At 35.8% G+C, this 22,105-nt stretch overlaps 1 non-coding gene across 1 annotated transcript; it reads right to left on the bottom strand.

The window, feature by feature from the left end:
* Positions 1-13,973: 13,973 nt before the first annotated feature.
* On the bottom strand, positions 13,974-14,080 carry LOC121166506. Its single transcript, XR_005885424.1, has one exon. It is a non-coding gene; the product is annotated as a U6 spliceosomal RNA (small nuclear RNA).
* Between the last annotated feature and the right edge of the window lie 8,025 nt (positions 14,081-22,105).

Here is a 22,105-nt window from a genome sequence, read left to right on the forward strand (position 1 = left end):
ACTAGGGTGGAAAATAAGTTATTAGAAATAGTAAAATATTGAGAATGCCTTTACATTTTTATGATACGTAGCTTATTCTACAGACAGACTCTGATTGTCACATAGTTGCAGGCATAAACATGAATACTTCAGTCTGAGAGTCATGTAAACTGACTACTGGGATTACATTTTAATTAATTTAGTCTCTTCAATATCAAGCCCAGTTACAACAGATGAGAGCTCAAGTGGGCTGGATAGTGTTCTAAATTTTCCTTTCTTCACCTGCCTCAGCACACTAATTGATTACTTGTATATCAAAACCATTATTAAAGTTCTTCACCAAAACTCCCCAAGCAATCATGGGAAATTGCCAGCATATTTCCCAAATCTCTGTCCTCCTTTAGGCATTCCTGCAAATAGCTTAAAGAAGAAGAAGAAAAAAAAGAAGACAGGCAGTTAGTGAAGTTAAAATATACAACTTAATAAAGCAACTCACAATATCAACATTAAATATTGCATTTCTAGTTGCACCCAAAATAGAACGCTTTATTTGTCCATAGCTCATTCACAAGGCTAGAGGGATAGCATTAATTCTCAGATGTTCATCCAGAGGCCTCAGCGTTTAACAGCATATCACTTTTCTGCCATAGTCCGTGGATGTCAAAACATTGCAGTGAATTCAGGGACACACCTTGGTCTTCTGAATCTAGAGTAGCTCCATGAGCCAGAGTTATTTACATGAAATTAAGATGTGGTTATCATGCAGATTGGATGCAAATAAGTGCAAATGAGCAAAAACTGGATAAATATGAAAATCATAGTCTCAGATATTTTAAAAGTAGTTTAAAAAAGAAGTAGAAGGCGAAGAGATTGGAGTAAGAGTAAGTGTGGGTACATTTGAGAAATTGCCTCTGCCTTCACCGAACTTTATGATTTAAACCTCCATGACTCATTATCATAGCAATAAGAGATCTTGAGGAAAGAAAATATATAACACAAGATTTAGGAGATTTGGGCTAGTTTGCAGGCAAGGTCATTGAAAGGATTTGTATTTCCAAGCATCTGAATGTAGGAGGGAGTGGATTTGATTGACTTGATAATTTTTGACCAGCCCTTAGCAAACACTTTTTCCATTTTTATCAAAAGCAGGCGGTATGAATGTGTCAGAAGAAAAGTCAGTTGGCCTTCAGAAATCACTTTTTATCTCTGAGAATTCTGTTTCTAACAGCATACAGTAAGTACCTCACTTAACATGTTGTCAGATGCCCTATTGTGCTATTTATGTGTCATATTCTCACTCAGTATCTCTGGATGCTGATTGAGCATTGATGTTTTGTGGCAATCTTGCAGCAAGTGGAAGGGTAGACAGTGTTTTTATGTTGCAGTGATATTTTATGGGTAAAAATATATGTTGTGCATTGCTACAGACGAATATTGTGATGACCACACAAGGTGTGGAGTTGATGGTTTGCAATTTTATTCTAATCCAGTTATAGCAGGGGAGACTGCTTCCCAAGGTCCATTTGATAGTTCTGTCTAGCAATTGGACAGTGACTGATGGTTAAGGGATTGACAGACACAAGCAGGGAAGCTTCCTGACAATATTTTTGAATAAATGGGGTAAATTTACACAACTGACGCACAAAGTGGTGAGTATAATACTAAACAGGTCAGGTCCTTAAAAAAAAACATCATGCATGGGCATCAGGTTAAGTGTAAGTTTCATTATGATGTGACAGGACACTCAGCATGCAAGTACAAGAGCTTTTCACTTAGATATTTCAAGTTTTGCATGTATGAAAGAATTAGATAAATTATTTCATATGAAGACACATCAAGAGACCAAATGGAGGTGGACATTATATCGCGGTGTATCAGATGACCAAATGGCCACAAAAGCTGGCAGGGGGTTGGGAGTCAACACTGGGCCAAGTAAAAAAGAAAAACAAAACCCCATCTGGATGTACCAGGTGGCTGGCATCACCACTTGGGTCATCCTCTGGTGCCTTTCTGGTTACATTAGCAGGAAGCTGGGTTGGCCCTCCTGTGCTCAGAGAAGCTGGTAGTTGAATGGACACTGTGACATAAATGGGCGCATTCCTCCCAGGGATTAACTAATTTTCCAAAATTCTGTGGACAGAGGTTTTTTGATTTTACATTTGTCCAACTGTGCATAATAATGGATTTGCAGCAAGTTATTCGAGGCTATCACTTTCCTGGAGGAGCGAAGCTGCTCAAATGGGATGTGAATTAACGTAGGGGAAAAAGATTTGCATCCTGTGAATCTTACGTAAAATGTTAAAGTATGTGATGAATATGTTTAATATAAACAAAACACACATTAAGAAAGAATGAAGTTTAAAAACTGTGAAAGTTGGGCCCAAGGCAATGGCCCAGTGGCTAGAATCCTCGCCTTGAACACACATCAGGATCCCATATGGGCGCTGGTTCTAATCCCGGCAGCCCTGCTTCCCATCCAACTCCCAACTTGTGGCCTGGGAAAGCAGTTGAGGATGGCCCAAAGGCTTGGGACCCTGCACCTGGAGGAAAAGTTCCTAGAGGAAAGTTCCTGGCTTCTGGCTTCAGATCAGCGCAGCACCGGCTGCTGCATTTACTTGGGGAGTGAATCATCCGACAGAAGATCTTCCTCTCTGTCTCTCCTGCTCCCTGTATATCTGACTTTGCAATAAAAATGAAAAAATCTTTAAAAAAACTGAGAAAGTTAATATGAAAGGAATCACAAACGAAAAAGAAGGTTGTTAGTCAATGACAGTCAAGTTTCATGCAGACTAGGTAAGGATACTGAGGTGCAGTAAGGCAGAGATTGCTGAACTGTGTCAAGCTGGAGGTTCCTGCAAGTCACAGGCTCCTGCATTATGCTACTGTATGCTCTCACTGGTCCATGAAAACAGCCCTTCCTGGGACACAATCTGACCTGCGACCTGTGGAGGGGGAGAGGTGCTGTGTGAACAGCCTACTTACAAAAGCGGGCTGTACTGACTGTGTTTAGAGGAGATGCTGTGGTGCCATCTTGCAAATTCTCCTCCCACACTCTATTTTTTAATTTAATTTAATTTTATTATTTTATTTTATTTTATTATTTCATTTCATTTCTGGCACACTCCCTGTCTATGCTCGTCTGAGTGTGTTCTCTTTCTTGCCTTTGAAATAACCTGTACCACTTTGTGCTCCGCGTGTTTGCAAGTACTTAGCATGCTTCTGTAGGCAGAAGGCAATGACCTAAAATTAAACCCTACATGGCCATTTCATTACTAGAATAAGGAGATTTTGCATACAAAGCTAGATTAATTTAAACTGGTTAGACTTAGAGGGGCTACCATCTTGTCTTACGGAGCACATGAAATCTACACAATTCAACTATTTCTAACTAATGTTTATAAAAGAAAGCAAAAGAAAAAACTCTTCCATTAGTTTCTACGTTTTTGAAAACATTCTGAAACATGTTTTATTATGCTGTTTCTAAAATTTCTCTATCTTCTCAAGGCCAAAATGTTATGTCTAACTTTGTTAAGGTCTATCATTCATTTAATATTTCATTCTTTTGAGTAATTACTCCAAAAAAGGGACAGGATAGTCTATTTAGAGTTGACGATGCTTTATTTAGATAGGAAAATGCTTATTTCACAATGTAATTAGGAAACTACAAAGTATTGGCGAATATTAAATGTATAGATGGAGCAGAAAGAGAAAGTAGAAGAGCAATAGAGCAAAAGGGCGCATCTTTGTTACACAGGAAATGAAGCTTCTGGGGGTCTGAAAAGTAAAGTTTAAGACAGGGTACCAACAATATACAAATTGTTTATATACATATGAGAATTATTTAGGCACATAAGATAAACCTAACCCTATAGCCCAACACTTCACTCTGAGAGCGGCCTAATCAATAGGACGTTCATATTTCACAAAATCCATGGAAAATGAAATTAAATGACAAATTCAATAGTGCTTATATCTTTTGAAACCCATACATGGATTTTTTTACAATTTACACTTTGTGCAAACTTTCTAAAGTTCCCTGGCATAGCTATGAGTAGGTTATTCTAGTTATGAAAGATTCACTACGCCTCACATACACCATAAATCAACTGAATACAATAAAATAAAGCAGCAAAAACGTGTAAAATATTCTGACCCCACTAAGCTGCTAGTAGAAAAAAAATAGGCTTTTCCTTTCACTCTGAAGTTATATTACACTTTTTGGAGTTAACATGCTACTGTGAACATTACAATTGCCTTGAACACTATTACTTCATTTCGATTTCACGCTTGGGAAATGCAGATTTTTGATAATCACAAAAGAGTCGCTTGCAGAATTTTTATCAGCAGAATATTTTTGAGTCAATGTTTTCACAAACAAAGTTAATCCACACTGGTTGAATTGAGTCCAGGGTGTCAACAGCCCTGGCTGCTCAAGGTTCCTCTCCTTCCCTACTACAAATCATTAGCTACTTCTGTGGAGCCTGGAGTTCACGGAACTTGGCTTTGGAACTACTCATCTAGGGAATAGCAAGAGGAGAAAACGTAATGGATCATGATGATAATGGCTGACAGCTTGAAAAGCAATATTATCAGCTACCCATTTAAATGACCAGATCGAAGAAGAGTTCAGTGTTTCCTGTAGCTCGCAATCAGCCCACACACTGTCAGAAGTAGGTGCTAACTTAGAAATGAAGTTGCATGTGTGTGTTTTAAAGAAAAAATCCGTGATCTAACTTAAAAAAGAAAAACCCTGCATTTCTACCCTTACAATACTATAACGCAACAATGAACAGAATATAAGTATTTTCTCTCTTTATTGGTTGGTTAATAAGTCTTGATCTGACAGTGGCTTCATTTTCTATTTCTATATATTGTTTACAGCTTCTTTGTTTACTAGTATCTGACTGCTAGTGTTAGCTTGAACCTATGTTGAATAATGTCTAAAATTATTGGAGTCAAAAATCATTGATTCTAACAATGTTTTAAATATTTAATATCTTAGACAAGCTATGGATCATGGGGACTCCAGGATGATGACAGAAAAGGATCTGTTTCTCTTTTGTATTTAGAAGTTAAAAATGGAGATCCTCACTGTAAAACACCAGAAATTACTTTCTAAATGTTCATGTTTACTATCAATTTAGCGCTGAAAGTCAAATTAAATATTCCGTGATATACATGGATGCCCATATCTCCATCCCTCACTCCTCTGTCACAGCACTTATAAAAGTGCTCCAAATCTAAAATAAAACTCATGAGAAAATAAAAACATACATTGTCTCTTCTTCTTTGAATATAGGCAGCTGTTTGTTCACGTAATTACACCAATATTGGTAGTCTCACCGAGTTACTAAGGATGATTTGCAGTATGCCTGAAACGTTTGTTCTCGATTTGAAGTTGTTCTAATCTCGTAACCTTGACCAAAGAACTTGAAAATTGAAAATCAGATAATTTATAAGATGGAATTAAGTACGTTAAGTACTCCACAGCCAATTAACTTAGTGACCTTCTAAGCATAACCTGGGGAGATTTTGTAAAAGAATGCAAAAGAGAGAGCATTGGGCTAGTGCCTTTTACGATGGAAGAAAGTTCTAACGATGAGCAAAATGAAGAGAAGTGCATTAGCGGGTATCTCACACGTGTGATATACATCAAGTCAATGACTAATTACTTCGCTCTGCTTTCTTCTTTTAACTCCCGTTTCTTCCTTTACGTGACTTTTAAAAGCAGCTATGGTTAAGATCTCTTTAACTTCAGTTCGCATTATGTATAAGGATTTACCGAAAAATTCTAAGTAATAAATAAAAAAGCACAGTCTGTGGACCATTTACAATATCTTAAATAACTTTGATTTTACAATTAAACAATTAAAGTAATGATCCCGTTTTAAATTTTTACTAAGCATATTCCAAAACATCAAACAAGCATTTTTTTAAGCCACAGGTATTATATTTGCTAGTATATAGTAACCAAAACACACTGGGAGTCGTGTTCTTCATGAAAGACGTTCAAGTAGGGAGGAAAGAGGCTGAATTAGCAAGGAAAAAGAGCAGACATATTGTGGTGAGAGAAGCTGGGAGAAGAGCTTAAAACGGGGTCTCTAGTGAATTACAGGGAAAGGTTTAAATTAAATAGAATGCTAGTATTTGTGAGTAAGGCAAAAAAAAAAAAAATACATGTGAAATGTGGTGAGGCAATAATTGGCCTGGATAGATGTTAGGAGAAACGATCAAGGCAGAAAGTTTATGAGAAAATAAAAACAACAAAAAGATTGGATGGTTTTACAGGAAAACTGAAGTCAGTAAGAGATGGCGATGAAAACAAAAACGATGCAGAGCCACATATGGCATTCTCTTCAAACATCATTTTATTTTAATTGGAAATGCACATATACAGAGAGGAGGAGAGACAGAGAGGAAGATCTTCCATCTGCTGATTCACTCCCCAAGTGGCAGCAATGGCCGGGACTGAGCCAGTCGGATGCCAGGAGCCACGAGCTACTTCTGGGTCTCCCACGCAGGTGCAGGGTCCCAAGGCTTTGGGCCGTCCTTGACTGCTTTCCCAGGCCGCAAGCAGAGAACTGGATGGAAAGTGAGGCTGCTGGGACTAGAACCGGCTCCCACATGGAATAAATGTGCATACAAAGCAAGGACTTTAGCTGCTATGCTACTGCACCAGACCCCACTTAGGACATTTCACTCAGTATAGAGATTATGGCATTGGGTGGGAATCAAAATGAAAACCTTTGGTAGTCCGAAGGAAAAGCTTATGATTTTGCTTCTATTCTAAAAGGAGTACTTTGAATGTCTTGTGTACGGTCCACAAAGTTACGAAGCAGGGATACCCTTTCACAGTGTCATTTCACAGTCTATCACTGGTGGTACAATGGCAGTGGCACACGGGGAGAGACATCAGGTTTGAATGGAGCCAACTGAAACGACGGCTGTAACTGTGTGCTGGAAACAGCTGTCACTGTCAAACGGGACTACAAGACATTCTCTTGCACAACTGTATGAAGAAATGAACATTACAATTACAGACAATATCATTTTTAAAAATACTTTTTCAAAGTTTATCTTATAACCGCATTTAATTTTTGAAATATCATAAAACATCAACATACGATATTTCTTATCTTATATTCAGCCTAGGAGTCTGCTAAGCTTATCTCTTTGGCAAAAGCAAATCTAACTGCAATTATGTAGCATTGCATCGTGTTAAAAACTTCTCTTTGACTTGGAAGAGATAGACAGATGGTAGATAAACATTGGCAGGTAATCTCTCATCCAATGATTTATTCCTTAAACGTCTACAACATTGGGCGTTTGCTTGGATAGAAGTCAGGAAACTGGAGGTATGTCTGTGATTCCCATACGAAAGAGACTGTAGCACGTGAGCTGTCACACAGTGGTTCTAGGGCACACAATTGCAACTGGAGGAACCGGGATGCTATTTGGAATCCAGGCACTTTGAAAGACAGAGTTCCGTTGACAGAAAGAGAGAGCGAGAGAAATGGAAAGAGAGCAGGGTGGAGGCAAAGACTGAGAGATATTTTTGTCCATTTGTTCATTCCCCGGATAGTCCTTGTGAGTTGGGCTGGGCCAGGCTCAAATTAGAAGTCAAAAGGGTCTCCTGAGAGGGTGCCATTAGCAGCGAGCTGGAGGGGATGCAGAGTGCCTGGGGCTCAAACTGGAACCCATATGCGATGTCTACACCGCAGCTTTACCCACTATGCCTTAACACTGCGCTTGAACTTTCTCCCATAGGGTTGGTGACGTTTCAGATGGCAACACAATCTGCTCCGCCCTAGTGGTGTTACCAGCTTGCAAGTATCTTATGCAATTCTTGCATTATCTCTTCACTTTGTTGATTTTTTAAGGGGCAAGGAGTTGCAGAAATTATTCAGTTTGGTAAATCAAATTTGTCTTGTTGTTTGTGCTTTGAGAATCTTAAAGTTCCACGCCAATTCCAAAATTGTAATACATCTCTTCTTCTTTATCCCTTAATTTCAGAATTTTAGATCTTATATGGGTCATTTTGAATTGATTTTTTTGTGCATGATAAGAGATGGGATGAGAAATCTAATTATTTTAAATGTAGATATATAGGTTTGCCCACATTATTCATTGAAAATGCTGTTTTTACTCATAAATGCACTCTTTTTTTTAAAAAAAAAGATTGATTTTATTGGAAAGGCGGATATACAGAGAGGAGAGACAGAGAGGAAGATCTTCCGTCCGATGATTCACTCCCCAAGTGAGCGCAACGGGCCGATACTATGCCGATCCGAAGCCAGGAGCCTCTTCCGGGTCTCCCACGCGGGTGCAGGGTCCCAAAGCTTTGGGCCGTCCTCGACTGCTTTCCCGGGCCACAGGCAGGGAGCTGGAAGGGAAGCAGGGCTGCCGAGATTAGAACCAGCGCCCATATGGGATCCTGGGGCTTGCAAGGCGAGGACCTTAACCACTTGCGCCACTGCGCTGGGCCCACATGCACTCTTAAGTACAAAATTTCATGTGTGATTTTAAATTATCAGTTTGTCCAGGCCATGACTAATTAATTCACCTTAAATTGATACCTGAATTGAAAACATTTCAGATAAAAAACGTAATAATCCTGTAATTTCTGGCTTTGGTTAATTTCTGAAATAATGTTAGTACAGATTGTTAATGAAGATTTAAAACTCATGTTTACTGTTATTAGTTATATTTTTGGTTTTTGTTGACCAGATGGATGCTAATACTAATTAAACTGCAGAATTAAAAAAAAAAAAAGCAATGTGACTTGATAATAATGTTTTTTATCATGCCCAACACCTGCATTTGTAATGTGCCTTAATTATGTACATTTACAATTTGGTCAATGGTTTGCATTTGAAAAATCTATTCTAATTTTAAATGAATCTGATAGTTCATAAGAGCAATCACATATTTAAATGAGACAATCATTGCCTAATTGGCATATTTCAATTTGCACTGAGATGTGCCAGTTATCTGGAAACCACTAAAGACTTTACTATCCCCAACAGGGAATTTATGGACTATCAGGAAAACACCGTGGATGAAGGCGATGTAATCTAAAATTCATTTCCTAAAGTGACTTGCGCTAGAGGAGGGATTGTGCTCTAATGCATAAATCGCACGGAAACTAAAATATACATCCTTTCTAGAGGTATTTTATTTACCTCTAGACTTGGCATTTTTGGTTTGTTTTATGGAGGAAATGTAATGAAATTAAAATATTGGGAAACCATCCCATCATCATAATCATCTTTATATATAGTGCACTACTTTGTGAATTTTTCTGAGCAACAATGTAGGTGGTCATCACATTTTTAAAAACATATGAACACGTAAATAGCAAAATGATGAACCTTCGACTGTTCTTGAGGGTCTATACTATTATAATAAAATAGGGAAAATCAGGGAGAGAGATGAGAATTGGGGGTTGGGAGAAGAGAGGGGAAAATCTCAAGCCTGGAACTGTATCATAAAAATCTACAAAAAAAATAAAAAAGAGTTGAATCAGTCTATATCTATAATATATTTTTCTCTATATACAATTTGCTCCAAAATAACAGTTTATGAATCAATGTCACATACTAGTATAATGATATGACATTAATTATTAATGCCATATTAATGTCATGTTGATACTGGCTTTCAAATTTGATTATTCTGTTTTTTTCACCATTTGTTTGGCTATCATGTAAACCAGTATAAAATATCAAAATGACTGTAAAAAACCCATAGGTATTTATAATTTAGTGTAAAAATATAGTGTTATTAAATTGGGGATTTTGCCTGTAAATTATACCCTTAGTTTCGTTCAGAATCAATGTATTTGCTGCATACATTCATAAGACATAATATAGAAATTTGGTTTGCACTATAACTTTTCAACATCTTAGTTTTTTTTTCAGATTTATTTATTTATTTATTTATTTTTATTGCAAAGTCAGATATACAGAGAGGAGGAGAAACAGAGAAAAAGATCTTCCATCTGACAATTCACTCCCCAAGTGACCGCAACGGCCGTTACTGCACTGATCCGAAGACGGGAGCCAGGAGCTCTTCCGTGTCTCCCACGCGGGTTCAGGGTCCCAAGGCTTTCGGCATGTTTGACTGCTTTCCTAGGCCACGAGCATGGAGCTGGATGGGAACCGGTGCCCATTTGGGATCCTGGCATGTGTGAGGTGAGAACGTTAGCTACTAGGTCACCATGCCAGGCCCAACATCTTAGTTTTATATTTTTTTTCCCTCATAAGTCTAACTTTTTATGCTTCTGAATGTATAACATAGCTTTTACAAAGATAGGTTTGTTAACATATTTTTGTTTAAATAGTAGGTTGCTTTAAAATACTTGATACATTTTCAAAGATGTGAGTTAATACAAGTATATTACTTATCTGAGTCAAACATCTCTTTATTGTAATGTTTAGTTAGGATTCTGTGAGTAGTGTTTGAGAAGCGCTAATAAAATATAGATTTGAAATAAAATTACCAACTGTAAATGGGCTTATAGTTAAGAAATAAACGGTAGTCCTTTTTTACTGTTGCTGAAATCTATAGTTGGATTTCTTGTTATGCTCAAATATTATCATTTTAATAATATTATCAATTCTTATATAAACAAAAGAGTGATTCATTTTTAAAGTATATTTTTAAAAAGCTTTTTCTCTTTTAATGCATGATAGTACATTATGAATGTTTCTAATCATGGCAAAGATGTAGCATATGCATTTTTATCTAATATCCCACTCTAGGGTGTATTGCTGTCTTTCCAGCCTACTGGTGAGCACATATGTAGCTACAGACACTTTGATACTACAAGCAGCGTTATGAAGCGCCCTTTGCTTACTGTATTTGCATTTACCTTCATTGAACTGTAAATTCTGTACCACATTTCATAAAATGTATGTTTATGTTCAATCTTGAATTTCACATTGGGAAACAATAATTGTCTCCTCTATTTTGTTTTCAGTGTTTTGTTTAAAACAGTTATAGAACTTTACTTAACTGCCATTATTCTGTTTATAGTACTCAAATGACTTCAAATTTATACCTTCAAACTGAAGCTAATGTCAGAATTGAAAGAGCCATTGAAACAATATTAGACTCCAGAGTGCTATTTAAATGACACTAATTATTTTGAGCATGAATTTAGAAGGATTAATAGCGCTTTCACCTCAATTCTTGTATTTGTTTTTGGCCTAGGTGTACATTTAAGATAGACTTCTGATCTAGTCAGTTGAGGGATCATATTTCTAATTATTTCAACGACAAATCCATACTAATTCTTTACTTTGAATAGAAAAAAGCATATATTAATAGTTTCATGCATATTTTCCTGATATCCAAAATGTTATTATTTCTTGTTGCTCTTTTGTTTCCAATAATAATACTTTGTTATGACTCAAAATTATGCTTGAAAAGTTTATACATTATAGTTTTTATTCGAAGTCCTAGTAAAATATCATGCTAATATCAATATACCATATTCAATATTTATTAATATACTCCCATATACTATAAATATTTATAGTATATATGGAGGTGAAGTGCCTAACCAATATGATTGTTCATAATCACAGTACACTTCCCTGTGCGCATGGGTGCACAGAATAGAGACTGTATTGCTTAGTCTTCTTTTTCAGGACATACTCATCGGTTTTGATTGGGGCCGAAGCAGTGTCATTGGAAAGTGTGACTTAAAATCTGGGAAGACTTGGAGAGGCATAGCTTTCTTCTTTGCTCTGCCCATCACCAGTCATGGAACCCTTTGCAAGTCAAGCTGCTAATGCCAATTTAGGCCAGTTAAGACTGATGGCTACCCAGAGAGAAGTGACACAAAAGCAACTCATCAGTGTGAGAGCACAGAGCAATATGCCAATTCTGCACTATGCACCAGACTATGCAAGAGAACAAATTTCTGGTTTTTTTTTTTTTTTCCTTGCTTTTGTTTCTGAAAACAGTAAAGGAGGTTAAACCTTTAAACTCATATTCCTTGAAATGCATGCATGTGTGTGCTGAGTGTGCCAAGTGCTTTATACTTTAACTAATGAAACCAAACGGAAAAGTATGGAAAGAAGCAACACCAAAAACCCCTAATTATTTGTATTTAAAGTTTAAAGCATAAATATGTGATACAAACTTAGATATGACTCTGAAAACCTATGATAACTTCCCTCAAAGAATATACTTATATGAGTATCATTTAGTATTTTTTGTTGGTTAGATGAATTTTAAAAAACTGCATAAATGACATTGCTTTATTTAGACATTAGATTTGATTTTTATTTTCCTATGAAAATGCCCTGGTGGCATCATTTACTTTGTGAAGAGGTAATATTCAAAAGATTAAACTAAAAACTAGGGACATAACTATTTCAAACTTTAAAATTCTCCTTGAGTTTCTGAAGGGGGCTTTTTAGAACTAACTTGGGAGATGCAGCAGAAGCCTTTTGAAATATAAACATTCAGTTTTGTTCTGTGTTCTGAAGTACAAATCTTGCTATAAAAGAATTTCTAATTTACCCCAGTGGAGATGTTAGTGAATGTGGAATAAAACCTTTCCTACCTGCTACTGTCTACTTCGTTATTGCCTATTAAAAATCATTCACTGCTGTTATTCCCATGAATAAGCCACTGTTTCTATGATACTGGAAAACTTCTTTCAAGGACAGCACAATAGATAAGATGGAGTTTGGCTTTCTGTTGACTGAAACATTTTGTTTCACTCATTCTGTTGAAGAAGAGTTAATGGCCATGGCTAGAAAGAATTCTTTAGATTTGGAGAAGAAATGCAGTTCATCCTTGAAGATTAAATCAGCTTTTATTTTCCCCTTTTTCTAATCAGCTGCTAAAAATGTCTGTTATCAAAGTTTGTAGGACATCTTCCCTAGAATACTCAACTTTGAAAAGAATGATACTCTTTGGTGCTGGCACCATGATGTAGTAAGCTAAGCCTCCATCTGTGATGCCAGCGTTCCATACGGGCACCAGTTTCTGTCTCATTTGTCCCATTTCCCATTCACCTCCCTGCTTATGGATGAGGAAAGCAGCAGAGGATGGTACAAGTCTTTAGGCCCCTGTATCCATGCTGGAAATGCAAAAGAAGCTCCTGCATTGGGATTGAATGAATTCCAAGCATTGTAGACATTTGTGGAATGTGCTGGAAGATGGAAGTCCACCCTCTCTGGCTCACCTCTCTATAATTTTGTCTTTCAAATTAAAAAAAAATTAAAAATTAATTACCCTTTGTGAAAATTTGTGTCTTTGTGTTTAGAGATGAGCTAGTTCAGTGTGGTTATTTCAGGTTCAACAACAGCAACAACAACAAAAAAATACTGACACCTTAATCTTTGAATGTGAGAATTCTGTTTCAAGGTATGGATCTAGTTTTGGGGAGTTTGTGTTTTAATTGCTACTTTTTAAAAAAATGTATTTTGTTGATTTGAAAGGCAAAGGTAAAGAAAAAGAAAAAGAGAAAGTTTCCTCCTGCCTGTTCAATACCCAAGTAGACACAGTGCTTTGGGCAAAACTTAAGCCAGGAGCTTCTTCTATATTTCCCAATCAGATTCTAGTGTAAAAGCACATGACCCAACTCCTGCTGCCTTTCCAGAAATAGTAGCAGGGATTGAATCAAAAGTTGAGCAGCCAGGCTTCAAACTGGTTTGCAAATGGCATACTAAGATGGAGGCAGTGGTTTTATCTGCTATGCCATAATACTGTCCTCCTCAAAACATATTTTCTCCAACAAACCTCTGATGGTTTATATTTTTCTGAAAACCCTAAATTCCTAAGTGCATTTTGCATTTTTAAAATGATTTTTCTAACTCTTACAACCCTCCCAGATCACAAGCAGGAAGTTGGATGGGAAGCAGGATGGCAAGGATTAGAACCAGAGCCCATGTGGGATCCCAGCTCGTGGCGCAAGGTGAGGACTTTAGCCGCTAGGCAACAGTGCTGGGCTAGAAAATAATATTTTTTTTGATAAAAATAAAAAATATCTCATGAATTTACATGTCATCCTTGTGCAGGAACCATCTTAATCCTCTCTGTATTGTTCCAATTTTACTATATGTGCTGCTGAAGCGAGCACATAATTATTGTTTTAAAAGATTTTTAAAAAGCAGCAAAAACTACACTCTGATGAGTAAAGTGAAAACATTACCATAACATAGATGAAGGTTAGAGAGAAACCATAAGGATAATGGGAACCCTGACATCTGGTCTAAGGTGACTATGACAGCCAGTGCTATTAAGAGTAGATGAAGGAAGAATGATCCCACATCAGATTGACAGATGGCCAAAAAAACTGGCCAGTGTTGATCAGATGTCCATTAGAACTGAAGGGGCAGACACTAACTTCCAAAGCACCAGGCAGTGTCATTCAATTTGCCTGGCTCAGAAGCTCCAGTGTTCTGTTTATAAATAAAAACAAACTCTTTAAGATTTTATTTTTCTTTGGGCATTTATAATCAATAAACTTTTTTTAAAAATGAGTCTCCTTTTGAGCATATGAGTAAGCTATTTAAAGATGATCATTATATTGAAAAGGTTTCCTTGAACAATGAAGCTGGAAGATAGGAATTGTTTCAAATACACACACAAAGAGACAAAATAAGTATAATTTTCTAAACTACCCAGCTTTAAAATAACAAACAAGTCAATGACAAGACCTGCTAGGTGTTTATAATGGGAATGATCTTGAAGGACAGATGAGGAAATCTATATCCCAAATGAAGTATGCATAAGTTTCACCTCTTCATTGATTTGACAAAACCTACTTGTTGTTGCTTTATCCTTACAAAATCAGCCTCCCTAGATGCCTCCAAATGACTCCATTTATTTTGTGTTTCACTGATTGTACACTGCCTGTGTCATTAAATTTCTTCATTTACTTCCTTTTCTCTTTTATCATATGAATATGATCTTATCCTTTGTAAAACAGTCAACAAAACAATATTCCTTGACCTTACAGCATCCCAACTTGCAGCCAAATTTATTTTCTAATTATGAATTCAAGTTCTGGAAAACAAAGTCTGTCCCAAGGATGAGCACATAAGTGTTGGCTGTGCGGTATTCCCAAATTGTGCACCACTAAGCGTCAGGGTTTAATTCCCAACTGCAGCTCCTAACTGAAGCTCCCTGGGAGGCAGCCTGATGACTAGTGTTTGGGTCCCGTCACCCATATGGGAGACCTAGCTTGAGCTGTTGGCTCTTGCCCTCAGTCCAGGCCTGTACTGAGCGGTTGGAAACATGTAGATGGAGAACTTGAGATTGGAAGATATCTCTCAATCTGGGTCTGTGCCTCTTTCTTTCTTCTGTTTTGAAAACATACATAGATTTGGAGTCCATACGTGCTCGATTATGACCATGCAAGCTTTCTGCAGGAATACGAAAGCAACAGTGTTAGAAGATGCATAATACTCATCTCAACAATGCATGACAAAGGAAGTGATGAAATCATTGTGATGGGCTGTCTCTGCTTTGGGGAATCTCGTTCTGTGTGCACACTGACTTCAGTGTTTTCCTTACCGACATAGAGAGCTGCATGCTTGCTTGCTCCACTATCCCATCACTTAAACTATTTCCACTGTAAAAAACCAAGTGAAGATCGTATAGTCCTTTAACACAAGATCATTCAAATGATGACTGGATTCCTTTCTGTGATGTAATCAAAAACCTCATCCACTTTCGCTCTCTTGGATCATGGTTGCTGGTAAAGTCCTCTTGTTTTAGGAATACAGATATGGTTTTCAGTTCCCTTGTTGGTTTTTGTCCTATTATTTGATAATTTTAAAACTGCCACAAATTCCTTTTATGTCCCTCTCTCTCAAATCCACACTCAGTCAAGATTTTGTTGCCACTAATCCATTCAGTGGGAAATTTCAGACATCAAGGTCACCAGGAAACTCCATGCGGGAGAGTCAGAAGTTAAATTTTTTATCCTCAACTGAAAGTCTCACAAACAACCTTAGAAGGATGCTGTTGCCTTTTTACAAGCATGGCTTCTTTCTGATTTCCATAATAGTCTTTTCTTATCTCTGTGATTGCTTGCTGTAAAGGTTAGATGGGAGCCAAGCTTTAGGAGAATCACAGATTTCTGTTCTTGATTGTCTTCTCATTTCACTCGTTCTTCCCAGGTGATTTCATCCTGTATCATGATGTAAACAACCCTGATCTCAAGCCTAATTTCCCATCTGAAATGGAAGTTTATACATTAAATATGTACGTCTCTATATCTATATCTAACTTCATCCTAACATATTTATATCTGAATTTTTATTCTTTCACTAATGTTTCACCTGATGGGAATGAAAACTTTCTCAATGTTCAGGTAATCCAAGATTTTTTTTTTTTGATTCTTCTGTTTCTTAAATCCTTTATATGATGTTCATCAGCAAATAGTGATTTTACCTTTAAAATATAAACATAGAAGGACCATTTCTCAACTATCATGTCTTATGTTTTCTGAGCCCAAGCATCATCATGTCCCTAGAGGTGAGAATGTTTGGGAAGGTCTACTCAATGCTGCCTTGGTCCCCTGATCTCTGTGATCCATTCCATAATTGCAGCCAGCATGGTCCTTATTAGACCATGCCACTCTCGTTCAATCAGCATATATGCTTTCTTTTCTCCACAGTAAGATCCAAGGTCCTGATAATAATTTTATTACCCATCTTTAAACTTACACTCATCTATTCTCTTTATCCTTTTCTTTCAACAATACACATCTGATCAAATAACAGTATTCATGTTGTTAGAAATCTTTTAAATCTCCAAAGTCAGTTGGTTTAATTTTCTATAGATATCTTAACTTTTTAAATAAAGTAAAACTTAATACTTGGACCTAAATGAAATAGAAAATGGTCTGTTTATTTGCAGCTTACCTTTCTGTTATCCCTTTTATTTTGCATGTTTCCCCAAAACTAACATTAAAATAAGTTATTTTTGCTTTAAAGAGGAATGATGCTTTCTAAGAGATCATTTACCTAGATCTTATTTTGTTTTTACCTATAAAGTATTTTTATCATGGAACTATTTGAGTTTCTACCTTTTTCTTTAGAGAGGATGCATCTCTGCCTCTGTAACCATAAAGGAAATAGCCATCTGGCATAATGGAAACCCATTTTAATTCTATTGGATTATAGCAATGTTATAGTTAATAAAATGACTTCATAGTTATTGTCATTGATATTTAAAACTTTTATTTTTGAGATGACTTTAGTATTTGTTGTATTCAAGAAATATGCCATGTTGGAAAGAATGCTGAAATAATAATAATCAAAACAACTTGGTTCTGAAACCTCAGAATTCCAAGATGCTTCTTTGTAAATTACATGATGACATATTAATTTCAAAAATTTCACACCAAAATAGATTTTAATGATATGTTCCTTGAATTTTTTGAAGCCCTACAATTGTAAGCTTAAGTTCTCTTATACGTTACAATTTTATTATACTTGTTTACTTTTTACAGTTTTAGAATTAAACTTACATGACTCAAATAATAGTTTAATTTCCAGCTACAATTGACAAAAACATTATTTTTTAAATGCTCATTATGCACTGTTTTATATCACAGTTAACATTTGTAATTCCCAGAAAAAATTATAACTGAGAGGCTGTCTCAATGGCTCACCTGGCTAATCCTCCTCCTGCAAGCATCGTCATTCCACATGAATGCCAGTTCCCACTCCTGCAGCTCTGCTTCTCATCCAGCTTCCTGTTTAGGGCCCAGGAAAGCAGTTGAGGTTGACCCAGAGACAGGATCATATGTATATTATAAAATTACCAGGGAGACCAGTAATTGTATTCAAAGTTGTAAGTGGAATGTGATTTTTTTTTTTCCTTTTCCTCAGTAGTGAAAATTGGATAATATGGCAGTTTCAGTTGTAGAGTACATTTTCATCTGGTAATTAAGACTGACAAAATCATTGCATTATGACTAGCAGAAACTGCTTTTATGTTTTAAATCACTAATATATTTAAGTATCTATTACTTTGTGATGCAAAGTGACTTTTACTTTGCATCTGTTCTGTTTATATATTAGCATCAGTAATTCTATTTTAAAATACAGAGAATAAAGCTGAAAAGACTATATTGTCAAACTGGATAGTAAACAAATGAGGTTTCAAATATTGCTATCATTATTCAAATAACATGTATTTAATAACACTTCTACATAATCATCATTTGAAAAAAGGTACATCCTTTATATATACTTATTTGTTTTTTAAATATGCCCTCCTGAAAAACAGCATCAAACTGTTCCCTGACTAATGTAAAAGGCACTGGTCTCCTAAGGACCTGGAGTAAAAATAACAAGAAGATTTTTTTAACATTTTGCCACATTCATTCCATATGTAAACACACATGCACATGTATACTCTTTATTTGCTGAAAACAAAGGTAATATTACAAAAGCAAGGATACATGACAGTGACCATAATGCAGAATCAGGGAGATATGCTGTCATGTACATTCTGTCATTCAACAAAACTGTTTATCACTAAATACACAAATGTTACAAAATCGAGAAATTTTTTTATACTTTCTTGCTTTCACAAATCGAGGGAAAACATACAATATTTCATCATGAATGTTAGACCAGAGCTGACAAATAACTGAATTAGCTCTAAAGAATAAAGAAAGAACATAGAGGCTGTGATCAAATGCATAGGAAGACTGTCACTTCCATTAATTTCCTATTAATATAAAAGGTTAGGTAATGAGAGAATTTACAAGAGAATCAGACATGAAAGTTAATACGTACTTTTCAGAAAAACACAGGCTGTTGCTGCTACCCGCTATTTCCATTTGCCTCATTAGAATGAGATCATTGGCATGGAAAGCTTATCCTGTTGAATTCTGCCAATCTCTGCCAAGAAATATTCAGCATGGGTTTTAAATAGGTGTAATTGAGCAACTCACTATTAAGCATAGAATATGAAATACTTCATAAAGTAGTCAAGTTTAGAATTATACCCATAGGTAAAAAAGAAAAGCATTCTTTCTAAAGTCAAAAAAGTCAGTTACTAACGTTTCCGGGTTTCCAGCTTAATTTCTACTCAAGCTTTTCAATGTGTTGTTGTATACTTATTCAATTTCATGATGATACATCTATTTTCTCTCATGCTTTATGTTTCCAAATGGATATGAACATTGAATTACTTCTGAATTAAAGCTATTAAATGAATTAGGTTGCTCAGTTTGGTTGGTAACTCAAAGTGCAGATCCAGAAGACTGTCAAAATAAAATATGTATTATTTATGGGAAATTAAAAGTCCTGTTAATATCGAGTTGTGGATATGATGACTCATCTTCAGTAATCCTTGGAAATTCTTATTAATAAAAGGTGTCTGTGTTACAGATATCTGTTTCTAGTATTTGAAATGGAAATATGCAAATGTTACTGAGAATCATATAAAGGACAGAGGTTAAAACTGTGAGAGGAGTTCAGAGATGAACAATAAAATCATTTTGATTATTCCCCATGAAAGGAATAAAATATGAGTAAGGCAAAACAATATTAACTTAGTATTTTCTGAAATATTATGATTTTAACTATGTCATTCCAAAATTTACAGAAATATTAATTATTAAAATATTCTTGGATTAAAATTTTTAAAATATTTAATTTAGCTTTATTTGTAGTATCTAAGAACTCTAATACATGGGAAAAACTAAAATTACATAGGAGATGTGTGTGACCTTTAAAATTTCCCATTTACCCATTAATCTAGAAACCATTTAGACTATGAGCTTTTGTTTTTAGAAAAACAAAAAAGCATCTGAGTACCAGCATCTGATATAGCTGTTCATCCCCATGCTGGCTGCTCCACTTCTGATCTGGATATCAAAGGATATCAAAGATATTTTTTTCTCATACAGATTCTAGGCTCCACAGTGTGATAGAGGGCATATAAAATGAAGCACTAAATTGATGTCTCAATCTCAATACTAGAACTTTTTACTGGATAACTTGCTGTGGGAGCCTCGCCTGAATACTGTGACATTTAAAATGCTGTCCTCTACTACACTCTAGATTCTGGGATAAACGTCCTCAGGCACAACAATGGTATGCCGGTGGACGGAGTCTTTCATCCTGCAGGTGGGAATACATTCTTGCAAATGCCTTGTGTGTTCTCATCTTTGTGTATACCACGCACTGCTGTTGCACACACCTTGGTGTCACGGATCCATCAGTCTATGTGTGGCCTCTTGGTACAAGCAAGTGTAAACATTAACTTTAATGAGACTGCTATTAATGTGACCCTGTATATTATTACAGTGGTGCTTTGTTTTCATATAAGTATATTCAGTACGTTTTAAACTCTTAGTAAAATACAGCATCAAGTACTGCATATAACACAACATATTCATTTTTGATTGATTGTACAATAGGTTTATTCAAACCAGTATCACTACAAATAGGTGAGAGATGTTATGAAAACTACAAAGTCATGAAGAGATAGGAATTTTTCAGTCCCATAATAGACTAGTGGGACCAACTTTGTACATGTGGTTCGTCATTTACTTAACGATTGTAAAATATTATCAAAAATGCAAATTTCTCCTGTACAAAAAAATATACAAACATGCTCTTTTATAGGACAATAAGTGGGTTGTATAACAATAGAATGGAACTGATGGTTTTTCACGATATTATGACTTGGAATAACAGATTCCTTTGATATTTCAATGATAAAACTTTCCTCATATTTTATAAATCGTACAGCAAAGCACTTAGATTTTTATCATAATATATTTAATAAATCTCTCCTTTGTAATTTCAAAGATTCAGTATTCTAAGCAAGGGGTTTTGGAGATTTATTTTTTACTGAAAAATCACATTTACAAAGAGAATGATCACTGGAGAGAGAAAATTTTTCTTTCTGCTGGTTCACTCTTCAAATGTTTGCAAATCCTGGAGCTGAACTAATCGGTAGTCAGGAGCCAGGAGCTTCTTCTAGGTCTCCCTTGAGGGTGTAGGATCCCAAAGCATTAGTTCATTTTCCACTGCTGCCTCAGACCATAACCAGGGAGCAGATCAGAAGTGGAGCAGCCAGCATGGGGATGAACAGCTATATCGGATGCTGGTACTTGCAGGCAGAGAATTAGCCAAGTGAGCCAGGTGACCGACCCTTATAACCAATTTTCAACTGTATCTTTTGGTTTCTACTTGAGCAAATGATTCCCAACTAGTAAATTGTTTAGAACAAGGCTACTGAGGGAAAATGCAAGCCAAGTACAAGTATTATGCCATAAGATGTCAACTAGCTTTAAAGGCTACATCGTATTTTTCCTATGGCTTGCTGTTAGCATAGCATTGTTCTTGTTATATGTACATATTTATCCTGTTGGCAATCCCTCAGATATATACCCCTCCCTGTGTGTATCTGTAATATACATAAAATATTTCATTATTGATTTGATATGTAAAATATATCCATATAGAAATGGTGATTAGGTTTCCACCTCAACAAATTTAAAAATGAACCCAACAATCAGATTTAAATATAAAAGCTAAAATGAACTCTCTGAATTTAAAAGGATTTGCACATTTAAAATAAACCACTTAAGTAATTTAAGACTGAAAAAGTGAATTGATAAAGTCTGTTTTCTTCCACATTTCTTTCATTGTTTTCAATCTTAGTGTTGTCCAGATGGAAAAACTGAAGAATAAAATGAAGGTTATTCCTGAAAAGTGTTGAGACATTGATTTTTAAACTTCAGTTTCTAGTTTTACTTATTTCAAGTAAGTACTGCAAATGACTACCTTACAACTACAGCTTTGAACTCCCCTGTAGGAAGTAAATGAAGCATTTTATTTTGTAATCATTTTCACAACACATTTCAAAGGAGATTGGTAAATTAAAAACATAGCATGGATGATATCCGTGTTTTTAAAATCTTTCACTCTATAATACACACTGTGGTTATTTGATGCAATTAGTATCTTCTCAACATACAATTATAAAGACAATTAAACTTTTAAGTTCACTTTCTAGAAAATGAGTCTTACTTCTATTTTGTTCTGTGCTGCTTATCTACAGTCTGATACCGTGGCTGGCAGCCAGCAGGCATCAGATACCCTCAAAACTACACAACTAGTGA

Source organism: Ochotona curzoniae, unplaced genomic scaffold (assembly GCF_017591425.1).
Source record: "Ochotona curzoniae isolate NIBS_2020 unplaced genomic scaffold, NIBS_Ocur_1.0 patch153, whole genome shotgun sequence".
Taxonomy (NCBI): Eukaryota; Metazoa; Chordata; class Mammalia; order Lagomorpha; family Ochotonidae; genus Ochotona; species Ochotona curzoniae.